This window comes from Nomascus leucogenys, chromosome 2 (assembly GCF_006542625.1).
Source record: "Nomascus leucogenys isolate Asia chromosome 2, Asia_NLE_v1, whole genome shotgun sequence".
In the NCBI taxonomy this organism is placed as follows: domain Eukaryota; kingdom Metazoa; phylum Chordata; class Mammalia; order Primates; family Hylobatidae; genus Nomascus; species Nomascus leucogenys.
Genome location: NC_044382.1, coordinates 99,904,658 through 99,917,429, shown reverse-complemented (window position 1 = coordinate 99,917,429; position 12,772 = coordinate 99,904,658). Strand labels below are relative to the sequence as shown.

The window sequence follows — 12,772 nt, the reverse complement described above, 5'->3', positions numbered from 1 at the left end:
CTCAGTCTCAGTAACAAAATCTAGGCTGGGCATGGTAGCTCACGCCTGTAATCCCAGCACTTTGGGAGGCTGAGGTGGGCGGATCACCTGAGGTCAGGAGTTCAGGAGCAGCCTAGGCAACATGGTGAAACCCCATCTCTACTAAAAATGCAAAAATTAGCTGGGTGTGGTGGCATGCACCTGTAGTCCCAGCTACTAGGGAGGCTGAGGCAGGAGCATCACTTGAACCCGGGAGGTGGAGGTTGCAGTGAGCCGAGATCACACCACTCCAGCCTGGCTACAGAGGGAGACTCCATCTCAAAAAAAAAAAAAAAAAAAAAAAAAGAAAGTAAATCTATTGACAAGAGTTCATTTTAAAGATCATTCTCCACACTTGGAGCATGGGATCATGCCTATCAGCAATTTTGATCAGTCTCCAGATTAGTAACTGTGACTTGCCACCCTGGCTGATGGGCTGGCAGGAAGGAGTGTATCATATCAGAGATTGCCACAGACACCCAGGGCAATGTGATTTGTCACTTAAAGAGGGAGGCAGATCAAGAGCATCTCATCCTCCGGCTGCTGAGTCATCCTGCTCTGGCAGTTATTTAAACAGAAGCCTCCAGGAGACATACAATCAACACTCCACTCAGACAATGCCCAGACCTCCAGACACCATGTGTCAAGCTCGGATTGCCTTAGACAGGTGCAATTTAAAAACAGCTTTCATCCTCTTTTCTCTCATATTGTCACACTATGGGTTCCGACTTCTGGCTCCTTTCCTCACAAGAAGCTCACCCAGCTGGAACTCTTATGGGACCTTGGCACCAGAGACCACAAATTCCTCTTTGAAATTTTCTAACAGCAACAATGGTATTTCTGACTTGGCTTTCTTGTATTTCTCTCACGTTAACAAAATTGGTTGAGCATCTACCATGGGCTACATGCTGAGCTACAGGTAAGGTTTGGCTGAAGGATGAGTAAGACCCACTCCTTGTCTTCAGGAGTCTGTCTAGCAGAAGAGTCTGTCAAGTAATCAGGAAACCCCAGTACACAATGTGATAGCTCTAAGACAGGTATATACAAGATGATGTTCTGGACCTTAACTGTTTGGGGAGTACTACTCCCTTTGACTAAAAGCCATCACCCTTTTTATATGCCATTTGGGAGGAACTGGGGGGACGTGGGAGGCTTCAAAGGGTTATGGGAGGATGGACATTTTAAAAGGGCTTTTCTTTTCTTTTTTTTGAGACAGAGTTTCGCTCTGTCGCCCAGGCTGGAGTGCAGCGGCATGATCTCAGCTCACTGCAAGCTCCACCTCCCGGGTTCACACCATTCTCCTGCCTCAGCCTCCCGAGTAGCTGGGACTACAGGCGCCCGCCACCACGCCCAGGTAATTTTTTGCATTTTTAGTAGAGATGGGGTTTCACCGTGTTAGCCAGGATGGTCTCGATCTCCTGACCTCATGATCCACCCGCCTCGGCCTCCCAAAGTGCTGGGATTACAGGCGTGAGCCACCGCGCCCTGCCAAAGGCCTTTTCAAATCTAACGATGTATTCGCATTTCCACCTGTCTGCCAGCCCTTGTCCAGTTTGACCTGGGCACTCACTGCTGCTCTGGTGGTGAGTACTGTTGATGGTTCTTTTCCCTGCCCAGCCTTGAGGTGCTCCCTTCAATATGTCAAATGAGGACTCTCATTACATTTGGCTGTCATACATCAGCCACAACTGTCCTGCCCAGAAGAGCTGGCCTTGGCTTTAAAGCCCACATCCTGGCTGACCTTCTTTACTGCTTTATTAAGGAGCCCAACTTGCTGTTTGGTATCACATGTGCTATACGTGCTGTTGATGAAACTGCTAAAGGAGCTGAATGTGACTGATGTCTTTGGAAGGATGAGACTTAGCGTGCCTGTACAGTTGTGTCCAAGTGCTGTCCTTATCTCCCAATGGAAAGGTATTGTAAATAAAGAGAAAGGTCAGAGGCTTATTTTAAACACTAAATATGAGCTAGGAGCTGTCCTAGACACAATGTAAAAGTTTTATTTAGTTCTCACTGTAATGTTGGCCTTATGTTAGCATCCCATTTTTCAGACTGAGGAAATTATGGCTCAGAGAGGTTAAGAGACTTATTGAAGGTCACCAAGCTCCACAAACTTTTGTGTAGATTGAATGTGTACATGGGTCTATGTGACTTTGAATCTTGTATTCTTTACATTATTGGAATATTTCACAGAAGGAAAATGACATATTAACATGGCAATAAGATTTCTGGTTCCAGTCTGATCATTGGTCTTCCAAGAGTGTTACAGGATGTATAGCCTGAGCTCTGAAGCTTTGTTCTGAAGCATGCTATCAATATGAACAAATTGGTATGGAAGGAAGCCACAAATTATATACTAAAATCTAGTTCATCAGAGGAAAATATAGTTAAATACATTTACATTCCCAGAACTGTTAATATTGAAGAATAAAACACATAGTGGGAAAGAGAGGAAGAGAAAATACGCCTGTTTTTATGACTTGTTGATATCTATGGGGTTTTTCCTTAAGCCTCACAACAATTTACAGCATTGCCAGCAGCATTCAGTACATTCAGAACAGGATCATTTCACCCGCAGCTGAACTAGGGCCATGCCTGGGACAGACAGAGAATGGCCTTCCAGCAGACATGCCAAGAAGCAAGCCAGGGTCAGTGAGTGAAGAGGAGGGCAGGCCCATTCGAAGCAACACAGTTTATGTAAGTGTGATCTAACTGCTTTCACTGGAAATGGGTCAGACTCCAGTTGAGAGAACCAGGGGCCTGAATGACCCCAGCAAAATCACTGTGGCAATTCTTTCAATCAACTCTGAGAATATGGCCCTGTGACGACATAATGACGTTTGGATTAATTTCAGTCGGCCGTGTTTTTCCCCCTCCTTTCTTGCTTCCCCATAGTTGATTTGCCAAATTTTTTTTGTTTGCTTAAATAAGCTAAACTAAACAGGATACATTATATGACAGTCCGTGATAAATTTACCACTGGGAATAGGGAAAAAGTATGGGATAAAGAAATAGGTCTTTTTCGCCTCTCACAGCTGTGATTCAGTTCTGACTCAAAAGGAAGTGTGCCACCTACTGAATCACAGAAACCACTTCCTGTGGCTGTTTGGTTTATTCTGGAGGAGCATCAGGCCAAGTGCTGCCCTGCCCTGACCCTGACTGGCTCTTCAGAGCCAAGGCATTCACAGCTTGAGGTGGTTTGGCCTCAGACTCTTGAGAACATTGCATATTAAATTACAAGTGTTTCGTTTCCTAGCAAGGAGTCTTTAGCAACATGAAAACGAACGTGTGTTATTTGCAAACCAAGTGTATCATTACTGAACCTGAATATCCTTACTTTTTCATAAGGTACATATTCCGGATGACCACTCTTAAGATCTGAATGTACACTGGTTCTGTTTTTCCTGAGGGGAACTTGGGCAGTCCGCAGGGTGGCATTTACCAGCTGAGGGACTTCGAGAGCACCCTTTAATCAGTGAAGCAGCACTCAACTTGTATTCACTCACTCAAAGTATTTTTGAGCATGTACTTATTGCCATGTGCTGTGCTAGGTAGGGGTAGAGGGTACAGTGGTGAACAAGACCCCACAGCTCCTGACCTCATGGTTCAGGTATTCTATACCATAAGGGAATTATGCTCTGTCTCCCGGGGCAGGGGCCTTCTTCTGTTTACCATGCAACCTCAGCTCCCAGCACCTGGCCTTGCATAAAGGAGCCTCTAAATCAAGCTTGTCCAACCCAAGGCCCACGGGCCACATGTGGCCCAGGATGGCTTTGAATGCAGCCAAACACAAATTTGTAAACTTTCTTAAAACATTACAAGATTTGTGTGTATGTGTTTTAGTCCATCAGCTATTGTTAGTGTATTTTATGTGTGGCCCAAGACAATTCTTCCATGTGGTCCAAGGAAGCCAAAGATTGAACACTCCTGCTCTAAATAACTTGCTTGTTGAATAGATACATGAAAAGAAAGAAGGAGGGAAGGAGGAAAGGAGGGCTGAAGGAAAGGAAGAAGAGAAGAAAGAAGCAGAGAAAGGAAGAGAAAGAAATTATGGCCAGTGCGGTGGCTCACGCCTGTAATCCTAGCACTTTGGGAGGCCTAAGCGGGCTGATCACCTGAGGTCAGGAGTTCGTAAGCCAGCCTGGCCAACATGGTGAAACCCCATCTCTACTAAAAATACAAAAGTCAGCAAGGCGTGGTGGTGCATGCCTGTAATCCTAGCTACCTGGGAGGCTGAGGCAGGAGAATCGCTGGAACCCGAGAGGCAGAGGCTGCAGTGAGTTAAGATCATGCCACTGCACTCTAGTCTGGGCAACAGAGTGAGATTCTGTCTTGAAAAAAAAAAAGAAAAGAAAGAAAGGAAGAAAGAAAGAAAGAGAAAGAAAGAGAGAGAGAGAAAGAAAGAAAGAAAGAAAAAGAAAGAGACAGATGAAAGAAAGAAGAAAGAAAGAGAAGAAAGAAAGAAAAGAAGAAAGAAAGAAAGAAGAAAGAAAGAAAGAAAGAAAGAAAGAAAGAAAGAAAGAAAGAAAGAAAAGAAAGAAAGGAAGGAAGGAAGGAAGAAAGTTACCATTAGTTTTTTGTTGTATTTGCAAGCAAAGACAAAAGCACCAAGGTACTTGTTTCCTTCTGTAATTAGATTTTCAAATAGACTAAAAGTTTCTGCTCTTAGGTGGGCCTGGAGACTCTCCAGTACCTCAGGACCTCAGGACACATGGGGTCTCTTGGTTGTTTTCTTTTCGTTGTTGTTGTTTATTTTAATTTTTATTTTTTAACTTTAAAACAATTTTTTGCAGATGAATATGCTTACATATGTTTGGGTTTTTTTTTGAGACAGGGTCTTGCTCTGTTGCCCAGGCTGGAGAGTGGTGGTTTAATCACAGCTCACGGCAGCCTTGACCTCCCAAGGTAGGGACTGCAGGTAAGTGCACTGGGGTGCACCACCACACCCAGCAAATTTTTAAATTTTTTTTTGTAGATATTGTCTCACTCTGTTGGCCAGACTGGTCTTGAAATCCTGGGCTCGAGCAATTCTCCTGCCTCGGCCTCTTAATGCATTAGGATTGCAGGCGTGAACACCACACCCTGCCAGCATGTGGTCTCCTAACCAGAGGAGGCCTCTTCTGAACTGGGTAGAGGTCCTGAGAATTGATTCTGAGAGTAAAAGGCTCTTTGTTCTCCTCAGAATAGATTAGAATCCCTAATGATAGAGCATCTATTATTCCTCTAGTGGTCCATGCCCAACAGATTCATCCAAGAATAGATGAAGATCTGTGTAATGTTGTGCAAGTAATCTAATCACCCCACAGAAGAGCTGTGACTTAAATTATCCCAGAGTTGGCCCACCTGTTTTCATAAAGATCAATGTAACTTGTAAGTTTCCCCAGTTCTTCTCACCTATCATCATTTGACTAACAAAACCCAGAAAACTAGGCTAGCTACGGTGGCCCATGCATATAATCCCAGCTCTTTGAGAGGCCAAGGTGGGTGGATTGCTTGAGTCCAGGAATTCGAGACCAGCCTGGGCAACAAAGGGAGACCCTGCCTATATCCCAGCTATGTAGGAGGCTGAGGCCAGAGGATTGCCTGAGCCTGGGAGGTTGAGGCTGCAGTGAGCCTTGATTGCCCCACTACACTCCAGCCTGGATGACAGAGTGAGACCCTGCCTTAAAAATAATAATAATAGTAATAATAATTCATAAGGATACAGGAACTAGATTATAATTGACGTTTTCGAAGTGAAATACTGTCTAGAATGGTACTTGGCCAACAGTAAGCTTTTTGTAAGTAGAAGTCATTACTATTACTATTTCTTTCATTATTATTACCATTACTACTTTAAAAAAAAAAACCATAAAACAACCCTGGACGACACACTGAAACCATTACTACTTCCACTACTATAACTTAGGTTGCACCTGATAAAGCCAGCAATTTTTCCAAGGTATGACAATGGCCATATGTTTAATGATATAATTCTATGGCTCAGTGTATCTCAGCCTTTTTAAACCCTGCTCTTCTTTTGACAATTGTAAAAATCTTAAACTGACCTCCAGTTGAAATCCTCTGTCAAGAAGATATTGTCGGCCAGGGGCGGTGTCTCACACCTGTAATCCCAGCACTTTTGGAGGCCGAGGTGGGAGGATCACTTGAGGTTAGGAGTTCGAGACCAGCCTGGCCAACATAGTGAAACCCCATCTCTACTAAAAATACAAAAATTAGGCAGGCATGGTGGTGTGTGCCTGTAATCCCAGCTACTCAGGAGGCTGAGGCAGGATGATTGCTTGAACTTGGCAGGGCGGAGGTTGCAGCAAGCCGAGATCACGCCATTGCACTCCAGCCTGGGTGAGACTGTCTCAAAAAAATAAAAAATAAAAAAGAAGAAAAAGAAGAAATCCCAATCTCTTCTTTTATGTAGAGTCTTCCTCACTTGAATAATACTTTTCTTCCCCAGTATCCTCCATATTATCCCAGAGTCAGCCCCTCTGTTTTTGTAAAGATCTATGTAACCTCCTCTAAGTTTCCCAGTTTTCCTCACCTATCATATCATTTGGCTCAACAAAGGGCAGGAAGATAGATTCTAATTGATATTTTGAGGCCGGGAGCAGTGGCTCACACCTGTAATCACAGCACTTTGGGAGGCTGAGGCGGGCAGATCACTGGAGGTCAGGAGTTCAAGACCAGCCTGGCCAACATGGTGAAACCTCGTCTCTACTAAAAATACAAAAAATTAGCCAGGCTTGGTAGCTTGTACCTGTAATCCCAGCTACTCAAGAGGCTGAGGCAAGAGAATCACTTAAACCTGGGAGAAGGAGGTTGCAGTGAGCCAAGATCGTGCAACTGCACCCCAGCCTGGGTGACAGAGCAAAACTCCATCTCAAAAACAAACAAACAAACAAACAAGCAAACAAACCTGATATTTTCAAAATTGAGGCAATTATAACCGCTGTTTAGCCAAGAATTATGATAGCAATAATAGCAAGAAAATAAATCGGTTCACAAATAAGTCTCAGAAGCCCAATGATTTTTGTTTTATTTTTATTTTTTGAACTTTTATTTTGGAATCAGGGGATACATGTGCAGGTTTGTTACCTGGGTATATTGCATGATGCTGAGGTTTGGAGTACGCATGAATCAAATCTGTCATCCAGGTAGTGAGTATAGTACCCAACAGATAGTTTTTTCCAACCCTACTTCACTCCCTTCCCCACTCTTGTATTCCCGTGTCTACTGTTCCCATTTTTATGACCGTGGCAACAATAATTTTTTTTCTTTTTTCTTTAAATAGAGATGGGGGTCTCACTATCTTGCCCAGGTTAGTCTCAAACTTCTGACCTCAAGTGATCCTCGCACCTTAGCCTCCCAAATTGCTAGGATTACAGGTGTGATCCATTGCACCTGGCCCATGCCAACAATATTTTAAACCCTTATCTGCGTGTACAAGTTTGCTACTGGTTTTGTTTTTGCTTATTAATATATCCCAAGCATCTATACCTGGCATATAGTACCGGCATTGTAGTAGGTGCTTAATAAATATTTATTGAATAAATAAATTAGTTTGACATTAGTTTAACATTTCAAGTAAAACAAAATACCATTCAATTAATTTTCTTCTACTTTTTTCCTTTAAGAGAGACAAATAGTCACACATACATTGGCAGGAGAGGATACAATTTCCTGTGTTTAAGTTTTTATGATGTTACTTTAGTTCAAATGTCACAGAAAATTATATTGAACTCTTGACCAATCTATCTATTTTTTCCATTGGAGTATTGACCCAAATAAGAAATAGCATCAAGGAAAAATTAGTTTTTGGCAGAAAAATATTCTCTCTAAATTCTTGTGTGTTTTGTTTTGATTTTTCCTTAGTGATTGGAGGCCAGTTTCAATCCACTGAAGCACAGATTCCAAATTTTCAATCTGGTTTTCTTGAGTAGTGACTGAGTGCCAGAAATGAAGCAATGACACAACATCACCATCAAGACACTCCCCAGCATGCACACACACGCCAGAGTCCACCATCAAGACACTCCCCAGCACGCACACACACGCCAGAGTCCAGGCCATACTCGGGTGGCTTGCAAGCTTCTTCTCCCCTAGAATTTACTCTCAAAATAATGGCTTTTGTTTTGTTTTGGTTTGGTGTGTGTTTTTTTTCCCAAATACATTTCTTCCCTATATCTTTAACCAATTCTCATAAAATTTTGTCTAATACACTGGTCAGTGTATTCCAGACCCTAAAATATAACATAATGAAACTATCTATGACTAAAAGGTAATCAGGATCTTCTACTTATCCTTTTTTCCTTCCTTTTATACTTTAATTTTGATACATTTGGGAGTGAAATGATGACAATAAATGCAAAGTAATTATTGAAGAAACAATAATTTTGTATTAGCTTACTGAAAAAAAAGATAACAAATAAATTTTGGCAGCCCCAAACAAGTCACATGTGTAATGCAGTGGGAGAGCAGTGTCCTGAAGGAAAAGGTGGCCTGCTGGACAGCCAAGAGAGCAGACATCCACTGCAAGTAATATGAGCTCTAAGTTTGGACTAGGCCCATGTCTGCTCTGAGACTTGGGGCAATTCACTTAATCAGAGCCTTAATCAGCTACGGACTAACAATATCCATACCCGCTACTTATTTTGTAAATCTCCTTTCTAAAGTTAACTCTATTCGTTGTTCCATAATCCCATAAATTCTAGAATATTTTCCTGTTATAGCCAAGTTGTCTATCATTGACAGAGATATTCACCTGGTTGTTTTGGCTTCTCTAATCCTCCTGGTGAGAACACCTCCAAGGGAGCTTTCAGTGGCGTTTAAGGTCACTTGTGCTCTTGGGCCTAGAAACTGCCTTGATAGTGGTTTTAGCTCACATGAGGTAAGTCTTTATTATATGCCCAACCTCTTTATGCATTACTTCATTTAATTGTATACTAATCCTTTGTCATAGGTTATCAGAGTGTTTGACTATAAGTTACAGGAAGAAAAACAAACTCCAATTGACTAAAACAATGGGGCATTTTTTGACTCACGTAACTGAGCGTCTAGAGAAAAGGCACCATCAGGTTTGGCTGATGAATCCTGTATCTCTGCCTCGTCTCCAGGTCCCCAGGTTCTGCCTCTGTCCTGACATCCAGTGTTGGATTCCTCTTCACATCAACTCCTCTCTGTAGGTTGGGCCATCAGACCCTACCTCCCTATTTATGTTGAGCAAAGGAGAGAGAATGCCTCTACAAACAATGAAAAAAGTGAAAAAAAAAATCCTTCTCCCCCTTATAACTTTAGTTAGCTTAACTTTAGTAAGTTGCTTAGCTACTAAACAGTAGCTATTGGGAGATGGGAAGGAATACTATTGTGTAATCAACTAAGGCTTATACAGAGGATTAGGGTTATCTGAATTGATTTGAATTAATTAGAATTTACTCTCAGAGCTGTGGCAATTCCTTGAACTACACTGATTGCTATAAAGTGGAAGAGGAATAGATTGAATTTTGGGGAGTCAACTACAATGTGTATTATAGGTAAATACTATGAATTTCCAATTCACAGATGAGAAAATTGAGACATGTGGTGGGAGGGAGGTTATGTAATTTGCCCAATATCACAATTGAACCTAGGCAAAGGCCTATCTCCAGGCCTAAACAATTCAGTGACCTCCTGTGTACATTTCTGTCTCTCCTTTTTTTAGAGTAGGGCTCTCACTGTGTCATCCAGGCTGGATTGCAGTGGCTTGATCATGGAGATCATGGCTTTCTGTAGCCTTGAACTCCTGGGCTCAAGTAATCCTCCTGCCTCAGCTTCCTGAGTGGCTGGGACTACAGGCTTGACAACACACCCGGCTATCCCGTGTACATTTCTTGAGAGCCTATGATATATAAGAGAAACTCCGAAATAAGGGGAGGTTACGCTAAGGGGAAGACCAAAGCACTATCAAGAGGTGGATTCAATCTTACTTCTTCTATTTACTAGTTATGTGACTCTTTTGAAAATGGGAATAATAGGCCGGGCGCGATGGCTCCTGCTTGTAATCCCAGCACTTTGGGAGGCTGAGGCAGGCAGATCACCTGGGGTTAGAAGTTCAAGACCAGCCTAGCCAACATGGCGAAACCCCATCTCTACTAAAAATACAAAAATCAGCTGGGAATGGCAGCGTGTGCCTGTAGTTCCAGCTACTCAGGAGGCTGAGGCAGGAGAATAGCTGGAACCTGAGAGGCAGAGGTTGCAGTGAGCCGAGATTGCGCTACTGCACTTCAGCCTGGGTGACAGCAAGACTCCATCTCAAAAAAAAAGAAAGAAAAGAAAAGAAAATGGGAATAATACAACTTACTTACTGGAGCAGTAGCAAATATTAAAATTTAGACCACGCAGAAGAATGTTTTTCAAAATGACATGACCTGGTAATATGATAGAAATGCAAATTTCTGTTACCACGCCAGACCCACCAAATAAGAAACTCTGGGGATGGGACCCTGGACTAAGTACTTTAACAAACACTCCAGCTGATTCTAATGATTGTTAAAGTTTGAGAACCACTGGTCTAACACATTGCCTGGTACATAAGCTTTTATTTTGTTGTTATTATTCTAAGGACAATGTGTGTATTGACTTCTGTTTCCAGGAGTTCATGACTTGGAGAACTAGGGAAAGGAAGACAAAAATTCTTTAATGCAGAACGAGACTGATTGATAAACACCTGAATATAATACAGGTTAAATGTGCTTTGAAGATTTATAAAAGGTTGAATTTATTTCCAGCAAGATGACTCTCAGAAGCCTTTATAGATTAGAGAAGAAATGAAAAGAGGAAAAAATAGTCATGAACTATAAAGCAGGGCAGACAAGTTTTCAACGGTTACCGCCAATGTGTATATAGAAAGTTAGCTTGGCCAGGCAAAGTGGCCCATTCTTGTAATCCCAGCACTTTGGGAGGCCAAGGCGGGCAGATCACCTGAGATCAGGAATTTGAGACCAGCTTGACCAACATGGTGAAACCCTATCTCTACTAAAAATACACAATTAGCCGAGCATGGTAGAGCATGCCTGTAATCCCAGCTACTCAGGAGGCTGAGGCAGGAGAATCACTTGAACTCAGGAGGCAGAGGCTGCGGTGAGCTGAGATCGTGCCATTGCACTCCATCCTGGGCAGCAAGAGCAAAACTCCGTCTCCAGAAAAAAAAGTTACCTTGAAATATATCAATACAAACAAATAAATTAGATATTTCATATTGTACAGGAACAAAACCCATCAGAAGATATCAGAAGATAGGGATTTTTGTCCTGATGCTACACTTACCAGCTGTCCCTCAGTGTTCTACTTCTTAAAAAAACAGAGGTTGGTCCTGATCCCTGGTTCTTAACCAGGGGAAAATAAAGTGGGGCCAGGGCATGTGCAGACTTAAAAATTACACAGGGGAATGTAGGCACGATCTGTTTAAGAAATACTGGACTAAATGGTCTCTAATCTGTGACTGTAGATTGAAGAATAATCAAGTGTTGGCCGGGTGCGGTGGCTCACACCTGTAATTCCAGCACTTTGGGAGGCTGAGGTGAGTGGGTCACATGAGGTCAGGAGTTTGAGACCAGCCTCGCCAACATGGCAAAACCCCCTCTCTACTAAAAATACAGAAAATTAGCTGGGTGTGGTGGTGCATGTCTGTAGTCCCAGCTACTTGGGAGGCTAAGGCATGAGAATTGCTTGAACCTGGGAGGCAGAGGTTGCAGTGAGCCAAAATCACGCCACTGCGCTCCAGCCTGCGCTCCAGAGTGAGACTCTGTCTCAAAAAAAGAAAAAATAAATAATCAAATGTAAAGTTAATACATAAAGGAGGCATGTACATATTATTAAAATCTATATGACTATCTGTGCTTTTTTATTTTTTGCTCAATATCTGTATCTGAACACCTAATTAATGAAAGGAAAACATTTGTAATATGTAGCAACTAAAATGTCACCTTCTCTGTGGGGATCACAAAGTCCTTGGCAATCACTTCCATACCAGACAAGTGAGTATTGTCCTTCTCCTTTTCCAGATAGATAAACAGAGGCGACCGGAGGATAAAGGCCTTGCTCAGTGTCACACATTTCAGTCACTAAATAAGACAGAATGGATGCCAGTATTCTCATCCCCTCACAAATAAAGAGCCTTCGAGCTCTTGCAGTCAACAAGAACTTTTGGAATGATTTCACTGCCTGAAAAGGCAGATACATAGATGACATCCACAAATAGGAAGAAAATCAACCTGAACCTGAGTGTGTGGGCTCACTGACTCTAAGCAGTAGAGACAGAAGAAAACTAAAGTTTTAGCGAAGAAGGGTCTGAAAGAAAATAAATATAGCTTTTTATCAAGCTCTGTTTTTACACAGTAAAACAAAGGCAAAATTACTCTTCTTTAAGTAGTAATTCTTATCTCTTGATTAGGTCACCTACTCATTCATTTAATAAATACATACTGATTGCCTTCTATGTGTTGAGCACTCATCTCTGTATTGGAAATATAATAATGACCAAAGTTGACAATAGTAATAACAACAATAGCTAATATAGCAGGCACTAATAATTATTTGTTGAGTAAAATGTCAAAATTCAGTATGAACAGCATTGTATTTTGGGCTGCATCCACTGACTATAACACAGCTAATCTATCTGAAATTTTCCAGCTTTGGGCTTCTCGAACAGAAGAAGCTGTTGTTGGGCCTGCCTCTAGTTGGTGATGCATCCACCAATGAGAATGAATTTATGATCACTCTTCCT

The 12,772-nt window shown here is 42.1% G+C and overlaps 1 long non-coding RNA gene across 1 annotated transcript; it reads left to right on the top strand.

Annotated features, from left to right (window-relative positions):
- The first annotated feature begins 614 nt into the window (after positions 1 to 614).
- LOC100590841 lies at positions 615 to 12,226 on the top strand. The gene is made up of 5 exons (XR_121423.4): positions 615 to 937; positions 1,235 to 1,372; positions 1,781 to 1,932; positions 11,254 to 11,352; positions 12,051 to 12,226. It is a non-coding gene; the product is annotated as an uncharacterized LOC100590841 (long non-coding RNA).
- The last annotated feature ends 546 nt before the right edge of the window (positions 12,227 to 12,772 follow it).